This window comes from Sorex fumeus, unplaced genomic scaffold, assembly GCF_029834395.1.
Source record: "Sorex fumeus unplaced genomic scaffold, SorFum_2.1 ptg000035l, whole genome shotgun sequence".
Lineage (NCBI taxonomy): Eukaryota > Metazoa > Chordata > Mammalia > Eulipotyphla > Soricidae > Sorex > Sorex fumeus.
This window is the reverse complement of record NW_026606092.1, coordinates 21,752,975-21,776,199: the sequence shown is the minus strand read 5'-3', so window position 1 is coordinate 21,776,199 and position 23,225 is coordinate 21,752,975. Positions and strand designations below refer to the sequence as shown.

The 23,225-nt window shown below is 38.4% G+C and overlaps 1 protein-coding gene and 1 pseudogene across 5 annotated transcripts in view; one reads left to right on the top strand and one right to left on the bottom strand.

Moving 5' to 3' along the window:
• The window catches only part of GTDC1 (glycosyltransferase like domain containing 1), a 421,396-nt gene that overhangs the window by 98,948 nt on the left and 299,223 nt on the right, over nt 1–23,225 (bottom strand). The gene's annotated exons all lie outside the window — the stretch shown is intronic.
• On the top strand, nt 17,066–17,182 carry LOC130027003 (uncharacterized; annotated as a pseudogene).

Here is a 23,225-nt window from a genome sequence, read left to right as displayed (position 1 = left end):
CTGGAGTCTTGCTTGGCAAAAACACAACATTGGATACATTCTTGACTTACTCTGCTGAGAGTTTAAGCTGGAAGAAGGCAGATGAAGCAAATAGGGAAACTACTTCTCTAGACTTAAACCAGACGATCTAAAGCAGAGACAGAGGAATGAATAGGGGATGTGGAAATGATCAGAAACTTGAAAGAAAGTGGTCACTTTGCATGGTGAAATTCTTACCAACAGAAAGAAAAACATCGAGGCAATACAACTGGGCGTGTATTTAAATTAAATAAATAGCTCAAAAATCTGAGAAACCAGATAGGTAGTTTTTCATAGGGAGACAATGCAGAAAATACAAAAAAATATTCTGGACTCTAAATAATGGTGAATCTCTGAGATTTATAAGTGAGGGGAGACATCTTCAAGAAGTAAGACCATGCAGGTATGAATATAGCCATATGGCTATGGAATGAGCAAAGAGTAAAACTTCAAATATTCAGAATTCTAATACAGTGTTGGAGTTCACTTGTTCTGTTCAGTCTCTGCTGAAAGAGGAAGGGGTTAGTGTGAATGGGTATAAGTGAGGAAACCTTTTCTGGGCTTCCTAAGGTAAAAATTATGAACCATTAGAAATGTCCCACCGAAGTGCTGGCCACCATGACATCTGTTGGTGAAACAATGCAAGGTTATTGTTATTATTTAAAACCTTCCAGTTAATTAGAACAAAGTCCCCGACATAGTAATGCAAGTGCAGTCACAGGTCTTTGATGTCTCACTGCCACCCCACCTCATCCACGTGCACAGACACACCAGTCATTTTGTTATTACTGGCCTATAGCTCCGGCTGATAAATGCCAAAGAAGTCCCTGCCTTTGCTTAGTTTGTACTGCAGCACCTGCTCTCAACTTAGCCCTGAATCCGTAAGTCATTTGTTTTCCATTGAGATCAGTTCGTGTTAGTGGCCTGAGTCTTAGGCATAGAAATATTTTTGTTGTTATTGTTAAGATTGTAGGTGAGCAAGAGGCAATTGCTCTGTGAGCTGCCTTACTCTCTGTCGATTATAACTCATTCCATGTCCTCATAGCACAGCAGGTAGGGCATTTGCCTTGCACGTAGACGACCTGAATTTGATTCCCAGCATCCCATATGGTCCCCCGAGCGCCGCCAGGAGTAATTTCTGAGTGCATGAGCCAGGTGTAACCCCTGTGCATTTCTGGATGTGACCCCCCAAAAAAAACTCTATTGGAAAATGGAAGAACATCCCATTTCTTTAATAAAAGTTGCTGATGGCTCCTCGTTCCAACAGCTTACACATACTTTGAGGATATATGCTTTATTTTCAAGTAAAGTTTAATTAAATCAATATTGTTATGAACCTCTAGAAAGAAAAACATTGGGACAATACAACTGGGCACGTCTCCTTTAAATTACCTGGAGCTTGAGCTACTATTTTTGTTTAACTCTGTTTTATTGGGTTTTAAGGAGAGGAGAGATTGGGAATGACAGCTTTTGTGACAGCCTAAAACAAATTCCCTTTTCTTGAGGGTTGATCTCTCAAGTGTTCTCCCAACATTAGCTGACAAGGAAATTTATCCATTCTGATGTATAGCTTAGCTATATCCTTTAGTCATCTGTGATAATAGACAGTACTGTAACCCTTTACAGAAATTACTTTAAAGTTCAAATAACAAAAAATTCTACTCATTATAAAAGCACAAATGAGACACCTTTCATCTCTTTATCAAACATATTAAATACTGAAACAAAATGTTATATTTTTAATCTGTTACAACTTCAACTTGCAAAACGGCCATAGTTATTTTAGAATAAAATACACTCATCCTGGGTATCTATATGCCAAATTCAAAGAACATAATGGCTATCAATTCACAAGGGAACTTAAGTTAACACTTGACAGATGTTTAAAACCTTTGAGGCACATATCTGTTAAGTTTCAAGAGGCCAATAATGACAGTGGATGGAAGTAAAAGAAACGTTTAAACATTTTCTTCATTTCAACAATTTTGAGGAAAGTATTGGATTATAATGGAGTTAGAAATATTTTTCAAGGGACTGGAGAGATAGTACTGTGGGCAAGGCACTCGTCTTGCATGAGGGATTACTCCCCTGCACCACATCTGGTCCCATGAGCACTGCCTGGAGTGATTCCTGAGCAGAGCCAGGAATAAAATTGACCACTCTGACCACTGCCAAGAGTGACACAAAATAAAAAAAAGAGAAAAATGTGTCTCAAAAACATATATTCTAAAGCACATTAATCTAAAATTCTGGGTCTTTTATTTATTCAAGAAATATAAAGTAGTTTCTTATTAAATGGGGCTAGAAAGAAATGGACATTTGCAAATAGATGCTCTAAATCACCTAGTCCTTACTGATTTCACTGCAACTTTTTTATTAAACTAATACCAGGATATAAGGGCATGTAATTTCCTGGTTGGTAGAAATCCCTCTAATCAGGATATTTAGAATGATGTCTCCTTTAACTGAACTTTTTTGGTATTGTATACAACGTGGAGGGAAATGCTATCATAACACTTCAATAGTTAAGTGACTTTATGAGAAAAACAGTTCCAAATGTTTCCTAAAACCTTCCAAACCGCACCAAAGAACATTATCGTAATATTATGTTTCCCCATTGCCTCCATTATTTAAGCTTGCCTCTCTTGAAATGATACTTGGATGCAAGACTTAGGTTTATGTAATGTATAAATTGTTTCAGAAGGAAAAGAGTTGGCAGCATAATTATTATATATGTAGATATGCCAGATAATTTAATGTTTTCAATAGCTTTTCTTGATTAATTGACAAAAGAGCATACATACTTAGTACTTTTGGGATGAATTATTTATTTCTTAATTTCTAACCTAAGCTATCCAAACAGGTATGGCACAATTTCACTAAACTTAGTATTGAACACAAAAATGCCATAAGTATATAGTATGTTTAAAATATTTCTATATTTTGGCATAATACGTGTAACCTATACATATTGCACATTATTTATTAAAACAACTTAATAATTTATTTCAGTGACTTTAGTATCAAAAAAAAAACTTAAAGGGGGCTGGAGAGTAGAACAGAGGCTAATGTGATTTCCTTGCATGTAGCCAACCCCAGTTTAATCCCCAGAAGCCCACATGGTTACCTGAACACGTAAACACAGAGCCAGGAGTAATTCCTCAGCACTGTAGGGTATGGCCCAACCCTCCTCTTCACCAAAAGAATCTTAATAGAGGTTAATCACTGGATACAACTCTGTGATGGTAAGTCCTCAGCAGCTATAAGACAGCCCGTTTTCAAAGGCTTTAAATGTCTTTTGGGGAGAATATTGCTTGTTTAGTATCAGGACAAACATCCATCGATAGCTAAAGAGATAGAAGTATATACATACAATATATCTACTATTCAGACAAAGACGAATGAATAAAAATGAGACATGCTAGAACTGGGACAAATTTTGAAAACCTTACTGTAACAGAAAGTAGCCAGTCACAAAAATAACATGTTGGAGGAACAGTTTGTATAAATTACTAAAAAAGATGGAACGCAGGTTGGGGAGTGGGAAGAATGGAGATAAACTATAAAAAGGGTAGGGGACGTTGCTCAGAAATTATGGGAATGTTTTAAAACCTATTAGAAGAAGTTTGGATATTTGTAAATGAACTAACACATGGTCACGGTCCTCCCGTTGTTCATCGATTTGCTTGAGCAGGCCCAGTAACGTCTCCATCATGAGACTTGTTGTTACTGTGTTTGGCATATCGAATACGTCACGGGGAGCTTGCCAGGCTCTGCCGTGCGGGCGAGATACTCTTGGTAGCTTTTTTGGCTCTCCGAGAGGGGCGGAGGATTCGAACTCGGGTCGGCCATGTTGGCTGCGTGCAAGGCAAACGCCCTAGCGCTGTGCTATCGCTCCTCCGCTAAATACCCATGAATCTATCTTTTAATTTTTACGGGGACAAACAGATAACTGAATAGGCTGAGTACAAGCTCTCTGTATGAGGAAGCCCAGTTTAATCCCTGGCACCATATGGTCCCTGAGCACTGACAGGAATGACCCATGAATGCAGACCTGAGAACAGCCTCCTCCACCCCCCAAAATCTTCCAAAAAGTTAACTTAATGTTTTGTGTGCAATTTGCCTCAATATATTTCCACCAAAAGTGGTAAATAATAAATATTTACTGTCTCCCTATAAGATGTTATCCTTCAGGGCTGACAGAGTATAGAGAGAAGAGACATTGTTATGTTCCCTTGTGAACTGATAAACATTATGGTCTTTGCATTTAGCACATAGATTCTCAATGACGAGTGTATCTCATTTAAAAATATTTATGACTATTTTTTTGTTACCAGTTTAAACTGCAACACCATTCACTTTGCAGTCAAGGTTGAGCTGCCCCAAGGCCCTCGGAGGGACTAAACACCAGTGGGGTCAGGACAATGTGTCACACAAGAGAGGTCATGATGCTGAAGGCCTTGGGGGCTCTGGCAGAAAACAAACAAATGAACAAACAATTTAGCACTACTGCTCTGTTTTTAAACCTTAGAGAACAAGCCTTTCTAAATGGTATGTGTACTGTTCCAAGAGCACATGTTTCAGATAAAGATCTCAATCTGTAATATAACACCCATCAATGTCTAAGGAAAACAAGTTTCTATTTTATTATCAAACCTCTTTTAGATCTACATATTGCATTCAGACAAAGGAGAAATGGACTCTGGAATTCTGGCCTTTTGATAAAATGGATAAAGAAAGCTCCTTATAAATAAGACACAATGGTTCAATTCCCATTTAAGACCTGTAATATAACATTTTAATAGGTAAATGGTTTTAGAAGAACAATAATTGTACTACTTCCACTACAGAAAGTCTCTGGACTTAGAAGTTAATTTAAACAAAATTAGAAGTATTTTGTTTAAATTATAACCCTGCAATTTTTTGTTTGATTTTGGTTGAAAATCAATCTCCTGAAGCTCTTTCTTCAAGAATTGATTAATATGTACACAACTATGAATCCAATGATAATGAAAATGCCTAAAACAGGCAAATGTTCAAGAAAGGTTTCCTTTAACTTCACTTCTTTCCCTAGTAAAACAAAATATTTATTCATAACCATTTATCGCTATGATGGCACAGAAAAACCAGTAGCTAAGAATGATTATCCTGTTACAGGAATTTATTCATTATATTTTGAGACTAAGTTTATGGTATTTGAAATAGATGATATGTAGATAGATGGATGCCAGGTGAGAGAGTAGGAAAGAAGAGGGAGGCAGACAAGAAAACGTCACTTTGAAAATATTCCTTAAAAATTTTATTCACTATTATATGAAGAGTCAAAGAGTCAGTCCTCATAGTTATGGTGACTTGGTGACTTAGCATCATATCTCATCAAAGGAAAACTGATCAAATTCCTCTGTAAATATTAGTTTCATGCCAGTTTGAAAATGTTTTGCTTTTGCAATAGATCAGAAACAGAAACATTTCTTCTGCATGCCCCCAGAACATTTTAAAATATGGAATAGGGACCAGGAGATCGTAGGATGGTTGAGGCTCATGCCGAGAATGCAAGTCACCCTGGTTGGATTCCTTGCACCAGGTGGTCTCCTGAGCATCACCAGCTGTAGCCCGGGTGGTCCCTGGGCACCAGTGGGTGTGGTCCTAGAGACCCCAGCTCCACTGACGTGGACTTCTAAGCACCATTTGAGAGGCAAGAAACAAAAGCCCCACTAAAACAAAAAACAAGCAAAATACTTTAAGACATAAAGGTTGTAACTTTACTTTTAAGAAATTGACTACTCATTGGATACTTTCACAAAAAGAATAACTTCAGTGTAATATAAAATATTGTATACCATTGAACACTGAAAGATAATTCAGAGAACATTAGACTCAGCCTCTGGGGAACTTAGTATGTGCTAGAAGGGCCCAATAGCAATGATCTTACAGACATGCAAATAGAAATCACTATCATTCCCCGATGACGTAACCATTCATGCAATTTTATACAGATGAATATTTTCTAGGGCTACATGTTCTCTAACACAGTTTAACACACTCTAGAATACTGAACTCTTGGATATGACTATGTGAGCCCTCAAGGTCAAGGTTAGAATCAGAATCATGTCTTCTGGTTTCTGGGCTGGGGGGCTTTCTAGTACCAATATGCAGATAATCCTCTGAAAGAGTTTAAACAAGTTTGAAGCTGTCTCCAAATTAAGTAGCGTGTGAACTCCATTCTATGGCTTAGTGCTTGATATTATTTAATATGAAAGATAAAAAAAATAATTAACAAAAGCTTGGGGATGGGTGACTGAACCACACATGGCAATGCACTGGCCCAATGTTTAGGGGTTACTCCTGGTAATACTCCGGGACCATATTAGGTGCTGGGGATCAAAACTGAGTTGGCTGGATTCAAGACAAATAACTTACGCCCTGTACTCTTTCTCTAATCCCTCCACTCAAATAAATTTTCCAAGTCATATTCATAAATTCAATATGCTATTTTTTATGGTCCCTGATATAGTCTCATATTTTTTCCCCCTCCTGACTTTTGTCTTAGATTTCTCCCATCTTTTGGCGAAGGTTTACCAGGAACAGAAAGGCATGAAATACAGTGAGCCTTGTGCAAACCTTTCCCAACATTTTCATCCTCATTTACCTTGGTTTTCTTACATTTCTTTCAATGGACAGTTCCTTTTCAGAAGTTCCTGTTCCTGGTTTAAAAGACTGAAAACTCAGAAACGTGGGCAATGGAAAACCACATGATAAAATCTCATTGCAATTGTTCCTGTATTCTGCTGCAAAAGCAATGGCCGGCTGCCTGAGAGACTTGTTTGCATTTAAGAAATACATGCCGTACTAAAAGTGATAAACATAAGGCATGGACCCTAGCATTTCAAATGGCAGAGAATTATGCAAATAGCATGACCCAGGTGCTCCCACGAATTCTAGTTTATTTAAATATTACACAAAAGAAGGAAATGAAATGTGGACTTGGGAATACTCATAAACTGTTTTTTTTTTAAGTTTAAGATAGAAAAATCAAAGCATTCAGTTTTACTTTTCCTTTAATTAAGGTATACTTCTGTAGGTGTTTGGGGCTCAGTCGTGCCTGTGAGCTATTAGAATTATACATGGTGGTACCTGGAGAGGCAGATGTGGTAGTGGGGATGCAATTCAGGGCTCATATATTCTAGGTTCTATGTTCTACCACTTAAGACACATTTCTACCCTTCAGCCTTAGTTTTACACACTGGGGTGTGCAATATGCATGGATGGCAGCAATACCTTGATAGCTCTTGGAATTATGGCTGTTTATAAGAAACTGTGCCCTCATGACTGTTTTATTTAATATTTCTTTTTGCTTGAGTTTATTCGGAGAGCCCGGCAAGCTACCGAGAGTATTCGATATGCCAGACACAGTAACAACAAAGCCTCCAATGGAGACGTTACTGGGCCCGCTCGAGCAAATCGACGATCAACGGGAGGGCCTTTACGTTACGTTACGTTACGTTACGTTGAGTTTATACCTGTCATTGCTCATTTCTCTCAGTATACTTAGGTCATCATCTATGCACTGTAGCACTGAAGCACTGTTCTCCTATTGTTCATCGATTTGCTCGAGTGGGCACCAGTAAGATCTCCATTGTGAGATGGGGAGCTCTCCAGGCTTTGCCATGCAGACGGGATATGATACTCTTGGTAGCTTACCGGGTTCTCCGAGAGGGACAGAGGGATCGAACCCGGGTCGCCCACATGCAATGCAAACACCCTACCTGCTGTGCTATAATCTTTAGAAGAAAAAAATATTAAAGATGCTTCTCCTCCTAGCCTCCTCCTCCCTAATACTTGAAGGGCCAGAATTGCAAGTTTTGTTTTTGTGGGTTTTTTTTTTTTTTGGTAAGAACTGTCTTCTCTAGCCTACAGTATACACTAATGGAAACCAACTGCTTAGTGAGCTATATGTGTCACTTAAGGTCCTCAAAGTTCATGGCTCTAAAGCTAAGAGAATCTTGCAGGAACGTGTCTGAAAATCCAATAACTGAATAACAGAAAGATAGGATGGAGCAAAATAAAAGTTTATAAAGAAAGAAGCTTAAGTCTATAAAAATATAGAATTCCAAAGGGTGGGGACTGAAAAGGAAACTTCCAAATCAGGATTTAGAAATCAGATAATGGGAAAACACAAACCCAAATATCGGCATACCTGCCAGCAAGTCAAAATCCCTGACCCCACACAGAAAACATAGGACATAACCTGAAGAAAGCGAGACAGTTATTCTCATCATTTTTTATTTGCTAAAAAAATGAAAATAACTTCTCTTGAAATAATCTCATCTATTGAAATATCTCTCTTTTTAAAAATATTAATCCAATTAAATTGCTCATCATTGAAAATATCTAAGTATATGTTTTTGTTTTCAGAGGTGGTAACATATTTCATTCATACACTAACTTCCATCTTTTAAAGATTCATCACAGATGACTCCATGGTGAGATACAACAATATTCATATACTTTCATCTAAGGAAATAGTTTTGATCATTTTTAGCAAATTGTAACAAGCAATATAATAGAAATTACTCAAGATCTGCTATAGGACCAGGCTTTAGGGGTGGTTGGGAAAATTAGGAAGAATGGTAGTGGCAAGGTACAATGGTATTGAGATTGGTGCTGGAATACTGAATGTAACAAATGATGAACAACTTTATAAAAATAAATAAAAATATTATAGAATCTGAGCAATAGCTCAGCAGGCTGAGCGCATGCTTTTTATATGGGAGGCCTGGGGCTTGATCGCCTGAATCACAGGATTCCTAACACCACTGAGAACACCCCCTAAGCACCAGGAGAAGCTCCTATACTTGACAGACTGTGGTGACCCAATGCATCCCATCCAAAGGATTTATTATGAAGATACTGTGGAGCGACAGCACAGCGGGAAGGGCGTTCGCCTTACACGCGGCCAACATGGCCGACCCGAGTTCGATTCCTCCGCCCCTCTCGGAGAGCCCGGCAAGCTACCGAGAGTATTCGATATGCCAGATACAGTAACAACAAAGTCTCCAATGGAGACATTACTGGGCCCGCTCGAGCAAATCGACGATCAATGGGAGGGCCTTTACATTTACCTTTACCTTTACTGTGCTAAGTATTCATTTCCCTTGAGAATTTCACAATTTCTCATTTAAATATACTCATTTTATACATACACATATATTGCTCCAAATGGAGTTGAGATATTTTAACTCATAACCATAAATTAAAGGTCAAAGGAGTTAACTATGATGACCAAGACTTTAGGTCAAAATAAGTCTGAGGAGACAAAAAGATAGAAAATTTCACCTCTATAACAAAGAGGAACTCCGGCCTCTGGGCTCTTGCCCTATCTTAATTACATACCTCCTCTTGTGTTTCCTTCTTCCATTTCTCTCATTCCTTGGCATTTTTGTTTCTGTAATCTAGAGAGAGTATTTTGGCTACCGTGTACCTAGCATTCCTTAGACATGTTATTTTTCATGCCACAGATTAATGAGAACATCGAATGTTTGACTGTCTCCTTTTGACTTACTGCACTGAACATAAGATCCTTCAGTTCATCCATGTTGCAGCAGTATGCATGATTTCATCATTCCTGTGGCTTAATAGTAGTAGTCCAGTGTGTGTGTGTATGTGCATGTGTGTGTGAGAGACAGTTTTTCCACTCTTCTGTCAATGGACACTTAGTTTTTTTGTAACATAACTATGTACTAAGCGTTGCAGTGAATAAAGGTGTGCATATATCTTTTAGAATAAATGATTCTGCATCTTGTAGGTAGGCACCAAGCAGAGGTGTTACAGGGTCATATGGCAGCTCTATTCTTAGGTTTTTTAAAAAAAAATCATTATATTTTTCATAAGGTCTAAACTAGACAACATCCCCCCACCCACTGAAGTGCATGAGGTTTCCTTTTTCACCACAAGTTCACATATCCAGATTGTTCCTATTCTTTTTGACGTATGCCATTCTAACTAGTGTGACATGATATTTCATTATCCTAAGGTAAAATTCATATAATAGCATCTTATAACCATCGATTTTGAGGTAAAGTTACCTAGAAAGTAACTGTTCCCAATAGTCCCAAATCATCTATTTGGGCTGTCAGTTAACAGAGCAGCGTTCATTTGAGAAAGGTTGAATAAAATTAAATAAATCCGTCTTAATTTATGTAGATGTTGTAAAGCCATATTTATGTATTGATATCTGAATTAGATTGCTTCAGGCAAATAGCTGGGTATTAGGGAAAGTAAACAGCTGAGTAAAACATTAGCTGTATTCCACTTGTCAAATCTGTGAATTGTGCCCTATAATCGTAACGGTGAAGTTGGATCAGTAGTATATGCTAAAATACAGAAGACAGGGCTTCTTCTTTTCCTTTCTTTTGGCTACTGAGATCAAAAGAAAGGTGCACACGTTATTTTTAATCCTATTACCTCACTTGAGCTCAGACAGAACATCAAAGACAAGGTATGCAGGTTTAACCATTAGCCCTGACATAATCCAAAGTTGAAAATCTCTTCCAGATAGCTACCTCACTTTGAAATAAGCCACATCTGTATTGTTTGGAGTTACCAGTACTCTCTTCTGTGTTTTAATTTCACTGTGATTAAAAAGAAAAATAAAACTAAGATATGTGATTTCCCTTAAAACAAGAAAGAATAAATTTACAAGGCAATCTAATATTGGGAGGATAAAAGCAATCCATATATACTATTTTTCAGTTGGCTCTGCTGTCCATCTCAATTTCATGAAAGAGAGGGAAGTGAATCAAATGCAGTTGCAAATCATATTTGAGGAAGGCAATGCTTCTCTACATCTGAAGTCTATTGAAAGCTCCCGAGTAAGAACTTCAGGAACAAATCCTTTCTGTTCAAAAGATGTGTCAGTGGAGAAATTCTCAGAAAACAGCACACAATTCATCAGAAACCATGCATTTCTTTTGCAAGCTGGCTAATAAAAGAAAGTCACAGTTCCGAATTCTTTCCAAAGAGAACAAATTGTAAGCATATAAAAAGAAATTATATCAATTTTTCATTAAAAAATGTACCATATGATGAGGAATTGTTAAAAGTTACTTAACAATTAGCCTGGGCACTCTGTACAATGGCAAAGGGACGGGTACAGATTGTTAATATATAGTCCTGACTTCAAAATGTCTAAAATCCTTCGTGACATTAAGCTAATTTTGTGGGACTATGTGGTAGTTGACTTGAGATTTCCTATGAATGTCTTTATCAGCATCATACCAATCACTATGAGCAAAATGTTCAAATTTCTAGTACTATCTTCGGGGAAAGAATTCCTCCGCAGGGAAGACAAACTGTAGTGTATATTACAATACTCAAAACACAAAATTACCCATGCTTAACATTATAGAATTGCATTACCTGCAGATGTGAGAGAAATTCTGAAGAGGAAATAAGAAATTCTGAAGAGGATCATTTTGTACCTGTCCCTTTAATTTTTACTGACTTTATTCAGCATGATATTCTCTAATTCTATCCATGGTGCTGGAAATCATATGATTTTGTTCCTTCTTAGAGCTGCATAATAGTCTATTGTGTATTATACACCACAACTGCTAGTTCCATTCATCTGTAGTTAGGTATTTGGGGCTTTTTCATATCTTGACTATAGTACTAAGGTAAAGGTAAAGGTAAAGGCCCTCCTGTTGATCATCGATTTGCTCGAGCGGGCCCTGTAACGTCTCCATTGGAGACTTTGTTGTTACTGTGTCTGGCATATCGAGTACATCACGGGGAGCTTGCCAGGCTCTGCCGTGCGGGCGAGATACTCTCAGTAGCTTGCCGGGCTCTCCGAGAGGGGCGCAGGAATCGAACTCGGGTTGGCCATGTTGGCTGCGTGCAAGGCAAACGCCCTACCGCTGTGCTATCGCTCCAGCCCTAGTACTTAGTACTTAGTACTAAGTGCAGTGGTAAACACAGATGCATATATAACCTTTTGAATTCGATTCCTCTGCCCCTCTCGGAGAGCCCGGCAAGCTACCAAGAGTATCTCACCCACATGGCAGAGCCTGGCAAGCTACCCGTGTATTCGATATGCCAAACACAGTAACAACAAAAGTCTCCAATAGAGATGTTACTGGGCCTGCTCGAGCAAATTGATGAACAACGGGAGGACAGTGATAGTGACAGTTTTTGTGTTATTCCAACAAGTGGTATCACTGGATCATATGGCAGTTCTACTATATATGTATTTTTTTTCCATAGAGGTTGAACCAAGCAACACTCCCACCAGAAGTGAATGAGGTTTCCTTTCTCACTACAATATGCCAATATTGGCAATTTTCAGATTTTTAAATATGTGTTATCCTCACAGGCATGAGACAATATCTCATTTTAATTAGAATTTTCCTAATTATGAGTATCAATGAACACATTTTCATATACCTGATATCATCCATATGTCTTCTTTGGGGAAGAGTCTGTTAATTTTATCCCATTTATGGAGTCATTGGATATTTGTTGGTGAGTTTAGAAAGTGTTCTATAGATCTTGGATATCAAACCTTTATCAAAAATATTGTGTGCAAATATTTTCTCTCAGTCTTTTTATTAGAATTGGAATGTCTTTGGCTGTGTAGAAGCTTTCTAATTTGATGCAATCCCAAATTAAAATTAAAATCTTAATGCATTCAAATCGTATACATTCAGTTTTACATGACACTTCAATGTAGAAAACTGTGGCAAGGAAATTATACATTCGTTTTCTTTTGAGAATCTGATGCTCCTTTTAAATCACTCTGACATGAGTACACTGTCTACTCTGTATGTCTGTTTCATCTTGTCTTTTTGTCTCTCTAAACAGGTTAAGCACCGATGTAACTTGTCCAATGACTGCAAATAAAAATTCCAGATATGAGTGACTGGAGATCAAAATTCCTGCTCAGAAGTAGTGAAGACAGTGCAGGGACTCAGAGTGAAGGCAGAGGCAGGACTTTGCCCTCAGTTACACTTCTCTCACACTTTGGGATTAAGTTTTTTACTTGTCATAGTCAACCACAGTATTTATCACAATGTTAGGCTCACCTTTCTGAAATTCAGGATGAAACCACTATGCTAAGATCTTGACACCCTATAAGCCTCTCTAATTTGGAATAGAAATTACATGATGTGAAATTTCTAAAACTTCTAAAATGCCAGTTGGGTTGTTTTCCATAGTGAATTAAGCTGTTTTCTAACAACTGGTATCACTGCCCACAGTGGAACACAGTATAGCATCAAGAAAGAATGAAATCATGCAATTTGCTGCTGACATGGATGGAACTAGAAGATATCAGGCTGAGGGAAGGCAGACAGAAGGAAAGGGAAAGATGCAGAATGCTACAGTGACTTTCTCTGTCCTTCTATATATTAAGATTATTTCTCTCTGGACCAAAGAGATAGCACGCAGCTGAGTTGGTTTCATTTCCAACATCACATAGGCTCCTCCAAGCACTATCAGGAGTAGTCCCTGGGTAGAGACTCAGGAGAAATTCCTGAGCATTGCCAGGTGTGGCCCCCAAAGTGAACTAAAAATAAATAAAGAAATAAAATAAAATAAACAAAGAGACAGTATAAAAGTTGAGGTGCTTGCCCAGCATGCATCTAAAGCTGCAGCTGTGGTTCAAGTCCTAGTATTGCATATCGTTCCCTTAGCATTGGCAGCAGTGGCCCCTAAACAGAGTCAGCTGTGCGCCCTGAGCATCATCAGTTTGCGCCTCCTACATAAACACCCCCCCATATATTTTTGTCCACCATTTGTAAAGCCATTTTACCCATACACATCTTAAACCACCTTTGTTGATAGAATGACTTAATAAGAGACTAAACTCTTCTACTTATAGCACACAATGAAAGAAGACAAGAAGAAAAATATTAGCTATTCCATAGTAAATTAAAGGTCCTGGAAAACTTAGCAGATTTTACAGACGAAGCATGTTAGGATTCCTTTTTCATACAAACCATACTAGCTTTTTATACCTGGAATAACACATATATTCTGTGGAAAAATTAAGCTGTTAGAACATTTTAAGCTCAGTTTGTGCTTTATGAGACAAGCACATAAAAATGAATACCCACTATGATTTAATAATGTTTTATAGAAGCACCCTCCCTGAATTTTGTCTAGTGCTGTATTATTAGTAGTAAACAAATTTCTAATAAAATTTATATTTGCTTTTCACTTTGAAAGTGTATTTCACATTTTTAAATATAATCTGATGTGCCACCAAGAAATGGAAATGATATAATTGCAACTGTGTAACAATGGAGAGCACTGCAATGTCCAGAAAGATTATTTAGCCCCACTTTTCTCTACAACCAAGGACTCTTCAATTTTCTACCTTGTCTGCTACTGCTCCAAAATATATCAAGAGCCCAAAATATATTGTTAAATGATTGTTTGAAAGAGAGAAGAAAACGTTTTCTACATTTGGCATCCATTCTTCAGGAGTAACTACAGCCTGCATTGTTCTTTCCCTTCTCTGAATTCTTGCAGTCCATGTATATTAATCACTCAGTTCATCACTTGGCTATATAACGTATTGTGTTACTCCCTAGTTGTTTGAGGTATGTACATCTAGCTCCACATTAGTTTGTTGACTCCCCAAGGCCTTTGTATTATTTCTTTCAGCAACTAATTTGGTGAGACATCCACTGGGCATTTAGTACATACTTTGTGTCTTCACTGTGTTAAAATAGATTTGAAACCAATGTGAGAAATAGCATTCTCTCATATGGTCTGAAACATCAGCCTATTTCATTCTTAAAAGACCTGGTAAACTTCCGAATCTAAAAGAATAAATCAAAGAGCATGGGCAAATTTGTCTTTTTCTTTAAATTAAATAGTGGGTCATATGAAGGGTTAGTAAATCAAGGATTACATAATTCAATTCTAATAAAGATGATTTGATGTTAAATTTCTACAAAAAAACCAAAGGTTCAGCTTTAATGAGCATCCTGAATAAATAGGTGCTTTCTTAAAGTAATCTAAATTGCCAAAATTCCCACTAGTTCATGCAGTGTTGTTCTGTGATCTTGGATCAGTTGTATAAGGCATACCATAGTTCTGGTTGTCTTATCTAACCCTTCCCATTGTCACCTTTTCTCCCTCTTTGCCTCTGCCCTCCAATGTGTGTGTTTGCACACACAAAGACAAACACACATTCTATCTGCAATATCAATTTTCATGTAGGAATATCTACTTTATCTCTCATAGTTATAGTGATGGGGTAGCTAAATCATTAGAAAAAAAGTGAAGAGACAGTTTGCCTACTGCTGTTAGCATTTGCTGTAGCTATTCCTGGCTCTGGGCAACACATGTTTTTAATAAACTTGTAAAAACAGTGTAGATCTAGCTGTAAATATGTTTTGCTTGATAATGTAGGCTGAATATAATGATTAGATTGACAGTTGTTGGGTTTTCCCCCCTAAAAAATTATATTAAAATACAAAGAGAAATGATTTGAATGATGAGGCCCAAGACAGTATCAGGGTACCCAAACTGCGTTGATAATTATTGTTTATGACAACAGTCAATTTACAGTAAAAACATGCTGCTGTTTTTCTTGTTCACAGCATTACACGTCTTGTTTAGTCTCTTAGAAATATCCAGCTCCATGTGAAGTAGCCTATATCTATAATTAGAAGTAGGCCACATAATCAGATGCCTGTCAATATTTGTAGCAGGAGATAAAATATAGTATAAAAATTTATGATTCAGATACATGACTTGGAAAATTTTTTTCTTTAAGGTAAAACTTTTATTTTAATTTTTATCATCATCATCATCTTATCAATAGAGTATAATGGACACAAATGGATGCAAGAATAATTGGTAAAACACATATTAGCAAATAAGCCCAGAAATGTGGTTCAGTGATAGGGCATATACCTCACATGTATGAGGTCTTTTGTTTGATTCTTGACACAGAAAAGACCAAGACAAAACAAAACAAAGGAAGTCACATAAATTTTAAAGTAGTAACTTCTAAAATGCACAAGCTATTAGTGAGTTAAATTCAAAATCGGCAACTTTCTATTAAAAACTTTATAAATATTAAATAACCGTCCTCCCGTTGTTAATCAATTTGCTTGAGCGGGCCCAGTTAACGTCTCCACCGTGAGACTTGTTGTTACTGTGTTTGGCATATCGAATACGTCATGGGGAGCTTGCCAGGCTTTGCAGTGCGGGCAAGATACACTCAGTAGCTTGCCGGGCTCTCCGAGAGGGGCGGAGGAATCGAACCCGGCTTAGCCAGGCCGGCTGCATGCAAGGGAAATGCCCTACCACTGTGCTACCGCTCCAGCCCATTAAATAATAACTTTCTAATATTTTTAAACATTGCTCCCTACAACTAATGGTTATGATCTCTATAAACTCATTTATTTTTTAAACAGCTAATTGTCTACAAACCTATTATTTAATAGATATAAAAATATTACTATTATTTAATAGATATAGAAATATTAGAGTTCCCATTCAGAACAGTCATATTTAATGCCAACAGTCTAATATTGTTCAGTGGTAAAATAACAAGACTGTTATTTGGTAGATTTGGAATGCTTGAGTCAAGTTCTATATTTAATATGTCTAGAGATAATGATTTATTATTTATTATTATTATTTTATTATTATTATTAAACAAAATTCTGTCATCCAGAGTTCGCAGTCTAGAACATTCATTAGAGTTACAGATCTTTTTGTTACCAAATAATAACATCTAGATTCAGAGAGCCCGGCAAGCTACCGAGAGTATCTCACCTGCACGGTAGAGCCTGGCGAGCTACCCATGATGTGTTCGATATGCCAAACACAGTAACAACAAAGTCTCCAATGGAGACGTTACTGGGCCCGCTCGAGCAAATTGATGAACAATGGGAGGACAGTGACAGTGACAGTGACAGATTTGGAATAAAGTCCCAATCAAAATTAATCATGATTAGCCTGACTCTAATACTTTCTTTCTCTGCTTACAATATAAATTGACTAAAAGTTCTCAAAATTAACTATATGAATATAGTCAATCAAGCTGATTGTGCTCTCTGTTCTGTGGAACTTGCTGTGTAATTGCTATAAACAGCAAATAGCCTCCTTGGTAGCCTGTGGCCTCTAAGGGACCTTGTAGGGAGTTCTTTGCAGTGGACATTTGCATCTTGCTTTCATGTTGGTCCCAGTCTTAGGTACTAAAGAGAAATGCTGGGTGACTTTGGGAAATCCCAGGCACAGTGGTTAGGATTGACATTGGCCAAGCAATCATGTCCATCTGAACCAAACTGCAGGACGAAGAGCTTGTGATTGAAGCTCTGTACCAAGTTTAGTTCACGCTGCCAGGCCCCCAGAAGACACACTTCTCTAAGAAATGGGGCTTTAGTATGTTTAATGCAAATGTGTTTGAAGACATGGTGACTGAAATCAGCTCATCCCAGATGGTGGTGGGGTGAAATACATTCCTAATCCTTGGCCTCTGGACAAATGGCAGACACTGCTCTCCTGAGACCATTCTGAGAGTTGCCTGGACCCACCTCTTCCACACTGCTCCCAAATCTCTGCTCTCCACCCCAGTCCTTATCACTCCATTGCGTACCACCATAATTAATCCTTAACCAAAAACCAAAACAAATAAAAATCAACTGTATGTGTAGCAGAAACCGCAAATCATTATATGAATAATAATACCTTCAAATTTTAGATAGACAGTCAAAAATATAGGACCTTAAAGCAAGGCAATAAGAACAATGGAGAAAGCTCTTGAAAGATTTTTGGCTCAGGAGAAAACTGAAGCCTAATCATCAACCTTGTCCTCAAAAGTTGTTTTAATAGTTAAAGTAACTTTTAGTAGCTAAAGCAATCTCCCCTGGCCCCTCTCTCCTTTCCTTTTCTAGTTTTGTGGCCACCCTAACTGTGCTCAGGGCTTTGTTCTGGATCTGTGCTCCTGGCAGGACTTGAGGGACAAATGATGGGTCACACCTGGAGTGGCCAAATACAAAGCAAGTGCCTTTCCCACAATATGATCTCTCTAGCCCTGGTAAAGAGTTCTTTTAAAAAATATTATTTTTCACTGTGAGCACATTGTTTTGCAAGACTGTGTTTATATTTTTTAGGATTACAATATTATTAATAAAGAGTTATTTATTTTGGGATGAAGGAAGTATAGACTGAGCAGCTACATGTTAGGTAGGTAAGGTAGTAGTGACACAGTTAAAGAAGGATTGCCTTTTTGACCTTCAAGTTAACTGTTAGTAAGAACTGATGGTAAGCGTGATAGATTCATAATGCAGAACAACTTGAAATTTGAGACAAGGGGCAACTGAATGTTTAAAAATTCATATTCATTCTCATTTTGAATGACATTAACTGAGACTCAACAGTTTAGCTAAGTTTTATAGGAATCTATAAATATTTCCTAAAATAGACTTAAATATTTGTTTTTGTCGCGAGTCAGCTGTGTTGGTGAAGCTGGTACATTTTCTTTTCAGTCAGTGCAGGCAGGCCTGCATAGGTTCCTGCTAGCACACACATAGAGTTTATTTTGATAGAGTATACATTTTGCTCTGTAACTGGAAGTTTTTTTTTCCATTAACCATGTATCAATCGCATCTTTCTGATCAGAAATGTTTCACTCCTTTACCCTTTTTCACAAGTTCACAGTATTCCTTTGGAGATGATGTCAAGATCACAACCTAGCCTATATATGGAATAAACTATCAGTTTTGATTTTAAAAATATAATAAACAAAAGCACTGCAAAAGTTTATAATTATCCCAGTAGTACTTCTTAGGAAAAATAAGTATTACAGAGCTCATAGAAAGGATGTTACAAATTTTGTACAAATTGGCCAGTTGCCTATGAGTAATATCTATACCTTAACATTGGGCTAGAAATACTCATTTCCTCACAACCTTAGCAGTCACTGCATTTTCCTGATTCTCATTTTGCACAAGGCAGCATGATAAGATCGCTTGCTGATCTCATCATACTGCCTTGTACAAAACAGAACATGTTCCGCAGAGAAAACTAATGGGAACAAACTTGGAGGGTGAGACCTAAGAACTATGGTTTACGGATCGAGAGAAGGAAGGGCTTCCACTGAACCAGATTCAGATGAACCAGCTTCACCAATACAGCTGACTGGCAAGTTGGGGAGGGGACCCAAAATATTGTGGTGATGGGATAGTGGTGATTTCCTTGGTTAGAGTATGGTAAACATATACATGAAAGAGGTTTGGAACTGTATCCTAAAACATATACAGGATTTAAGATGCTCCACATGGTAGATGGTTCATTCATGTCTATTTCTTTTTTTTTATTAATTAATTTTTTTAATAGTGAGACATCATGAGGTACAGTTGCAGACTTACACATTTTTGTGCTTGGTTTTCAATTATACAATGATCAAACACCCATCCCTCCACCAGTGCGCATTTCCTACCACCACGGATCCCAGTATCCCTTCCACCCCTCAGCCCCCATCCCACCCTGCCTCTGTGGCAGGGCATTTCCCTCTCTCTCCTTTTGAGTGCTGTGGTTTGCAAAAGAGGCATTGAGTGGCAATCATGTTTGGTTGACAGTCCACTTTCAGCATGCTCTCCCATCATGGGCGGATCCTCCCAACACCCTTTATTTGGTGTTCCCTTCTCTCTCTGAGCTCCCTTTTCCCCTGACATGTGTGGTTGTCCTCCGGGTCATTGAGTAAAATTCCTGGTACTAATCTCTGCCATACTTGGGTGTTAGTTTCTATTTTGTTACTTTATGTTCCCCATATGAATGCAATCTTTCTATGTCTATCCCTTTCTTTCTGAGTCATTTCGCTTAACATGATACTTTCCATGTAGTACCACTTGTATGTAAATTTCATGACTTCGTCTTTTCTAACAGCTACATAGTACTCCATTGCGGAAATGTACCAAAGTTTCTTTAACCAGTCATCTGTTCTCGGGCACTCAGGTTTTTTCCAGATTCTGGCTATTGTAAAGAGTGCTGCAATAAACAGACAACTACAGATGTCACTTCGGCTATACTTTTTTGCCTCTCTGGGATATATTCCCAGGAGTGGTATTGCTGGGTCAAATGGGAGCTCAATTTCTAGTTTTTTGAGAATCATCCATACTGTTTTCCAAAAGGGCTGAACCAGTCAGCATTCCCACCAACAGTGAAGGAGTGTCCCTTTCTCACCGCATCCGCACCAGCACCGGTTGCTTTTGTTCTTGTGGATATGGGCCAGTCTCTGTGGTGTGAGGTGATATCTCATTGTGGTTTTGATCTGCATCTCCCTGATGATTAATGATGTGGAACATTTTCTCATGTGTCTTTTAGCCATTCGGATTTCTTCTTTGTCAAAGTTTCTATTCATTTCATCTCCCCATTTTTTGATGGGGTTGTCATTCATGTCTATTTCGAGGCTGAAAGAGGACATCAGGCACTATACACACAAGTTTGGAAGAAGCTGAAGTTTGTAGGCCACACCTGGTGGTGCTCAGGGATTAGTCCTGGCAGCCTTCAGGAATCAGTTTTGGTGGGGCTTGGACAACCACATGGGATGCCAGAGCTTGAGCTGATAGTATGCAAGACATGAGACTCTAAGACCTGAGGTCTAGCAGTGCCAATATTTCCTGATCTCTCACTCACCTCTACTACTAGAGTCCACTGAATTTCTAAGAAACATCAATGAGAACAGCTCTGAAACCACCCCAGGCACAACCATGTAAGCACATATACTGGCCTTGTTCCAGAGACTCAAACATATATCTCAAAGGTCTGGAGCGATAGCACAGTGGATTCGATTCCCAGCATCCCATATGGTCCCCCAAGCATTGCCAGTAGTAATTCCTGAATGCAAGAACCAGGAGTAATCCCTGTTCATTTCCAGGTGTGACCCCCCCAAATATATATATATATATATATATATATATATATAGAGAGAGAGAGAGAGAGAGAGAGAGAGAGAGAGAGAGATCAACAAGCCACACAAAATTTTTTTGGATATCCATGGATTACTAGACATTTCAGGGCACCCCAGAGAAGGGTGTGTCAGTCCTGTGCCCACCCAAACATATCGCCCGCAGTCGCTTGCTCCTACATTTCAAAATTGCTGCCATACCCCTGGCCAGACTGTTAGTCATGGGACAAATTTCATCAAGAAGTTAACCTGCTGAAAATTTAATCATGCAGGTTTTGTGGCTGAAATTTCCAGGCTTTTTTAGAGTCAGGATGGGCTACTTCACCCATCTTCCTGTACTTCTGGAAGCCCTAGCAGTCATGGCCATACCCCAAAGCTGCCACCCCATTAAAAATTCTGAACTTCCGGGAGCTCAAATATGGCCATGTGATCTCAAACTCTGCAACACTGGTAAACAAGTAGTAGCACACCGGATTGGATGGGATGTAACTTAGAAGGTAACCAATCTCAATTAACAAAACATAAACACAGAACCTATAACAACATTTTAGTAATCTCTCATGTAAGTACTTAATATCTCCATGGTGAGACAACAATTTACACTAATTTTCTCCAAAGGAAATAGTTTTTGATCATTCTGTTAGCAAATTATTGGAGATGAGTAATATAAAATGAATTACTGAGGGCCTGAAATGAAAGGAAGCTTAAGGGGTGGTCGGGAAAATTGGAGACAATGGTGGATGGAAGTGTAATAGTGGTGGGATTGATGCTGGAATATTGAATGCCTATAACAAATCATCATGAACAAGTCTGCAAATCACAATGTTTACATAAAGAGTAGGAGAAAAACTGATATATGTAGGGCTTACATATTTTATGTAAACTCCAAAATATATTAACAAGGAATTGCTTTAAAGTTTTTATTAGTGACAGGTGAGACTATTATTACCATAATGAGATCCAAGTATAAAATAAAATTTAATGTAATATACTTTAGATTCCAAACGTGAAAATTTATATATGTAAATGAGAACAAGCGTTTTATTGTATTGTATTAAATGGTTTTAATTTTCTTACTTTCACAATGGAGACGTTACTGGGCCTGCTCGAGCAAATCGATGAACAAATCGGGAGAACAGTGACAGTGACAGTGACAGTGACTTACATAGGTCAAACCCACTACCTGCTGTGTAATCCCACCAATGGCCAAGATCCAGAGACTATAGAACCAAGCTCCTGGAAGAGAACAATGCAGAGTCTACTGCCCCACACCTGGCTGTCTTCAATGGGGCCCCTTGGAGGGGGCGGGTTGAGTTTCCCTCCCCGCCCTGAGCAGAGCCCCAGCAGCAGAAGACCTCTGAAATCCAGCCACAGCCATGCTGAGACCACTCTCTATATGCTCAGACAAGTCTCATGCACAAAGGAACCGGCAGAGGAACCCAAGTATGTGGGACCTGGAGCTGAGATCTCCAAGTCTGCTTGGATTGGGACTGGGCCTCCTCCACCCAGATCCCCATCTTCCAGTAGCTAGACAGTTGTGCCTACCAACTGTCCACCAACGGCTAAGATCCAGAAACTCTAAAACTAAGCTCCAGGAAGTGCCAGGCTGCATTTGCAGCCGCGCGACCCTTTATTGTCTAGTTTTCGCTCTCAGAGAACCCCGCAGGCTAACGAAAGTATCCTGCCCCCATATATGCCTGACTGTAATACCTGTAAAAGTGATTAGAGACTGCCCCAAAAGCCTCTATCCCTCTCGGAGAGCCTGATAAGCTACTGAGAGTATCCTGCCCACACGACAGAGCCTGGCAAGCTACCTGTGGCATACTTGATATGCCAAAAACAGTAACAATGATGGTCCTCATTCCCCTGACCCTGAAGGAGCCCCCAATATGCCATTGGGCTATACTAGCATGTTTCAGGGACGAATGGAGATGAACTGGCACCTGCTTGAGCAAATTGATGAACAACAGGAAGACAGTGATACAGTGATACATAGGTCAAAATCATATAGTAATCACAAATTGGCTCTCATTTATTTTCTGATCATTCTATTTACCATTTATTTATTAAAAATTTATTGGAATAATCAATATAAAGTAAATTTCTTCTGTGCCTAAGCGGGAGTTTTGGATTGGAAGAGAAACTAGGGGTATTGAGGAAAGGAAAGTCACACTGGTGGTATTGGAACACTAAATGCTTGAAATAACTGAATAATGAACAACTCTGTAAATCATAGTGCTTTTAATAAAAAATATATTAAAAATAAAACATTTGATAA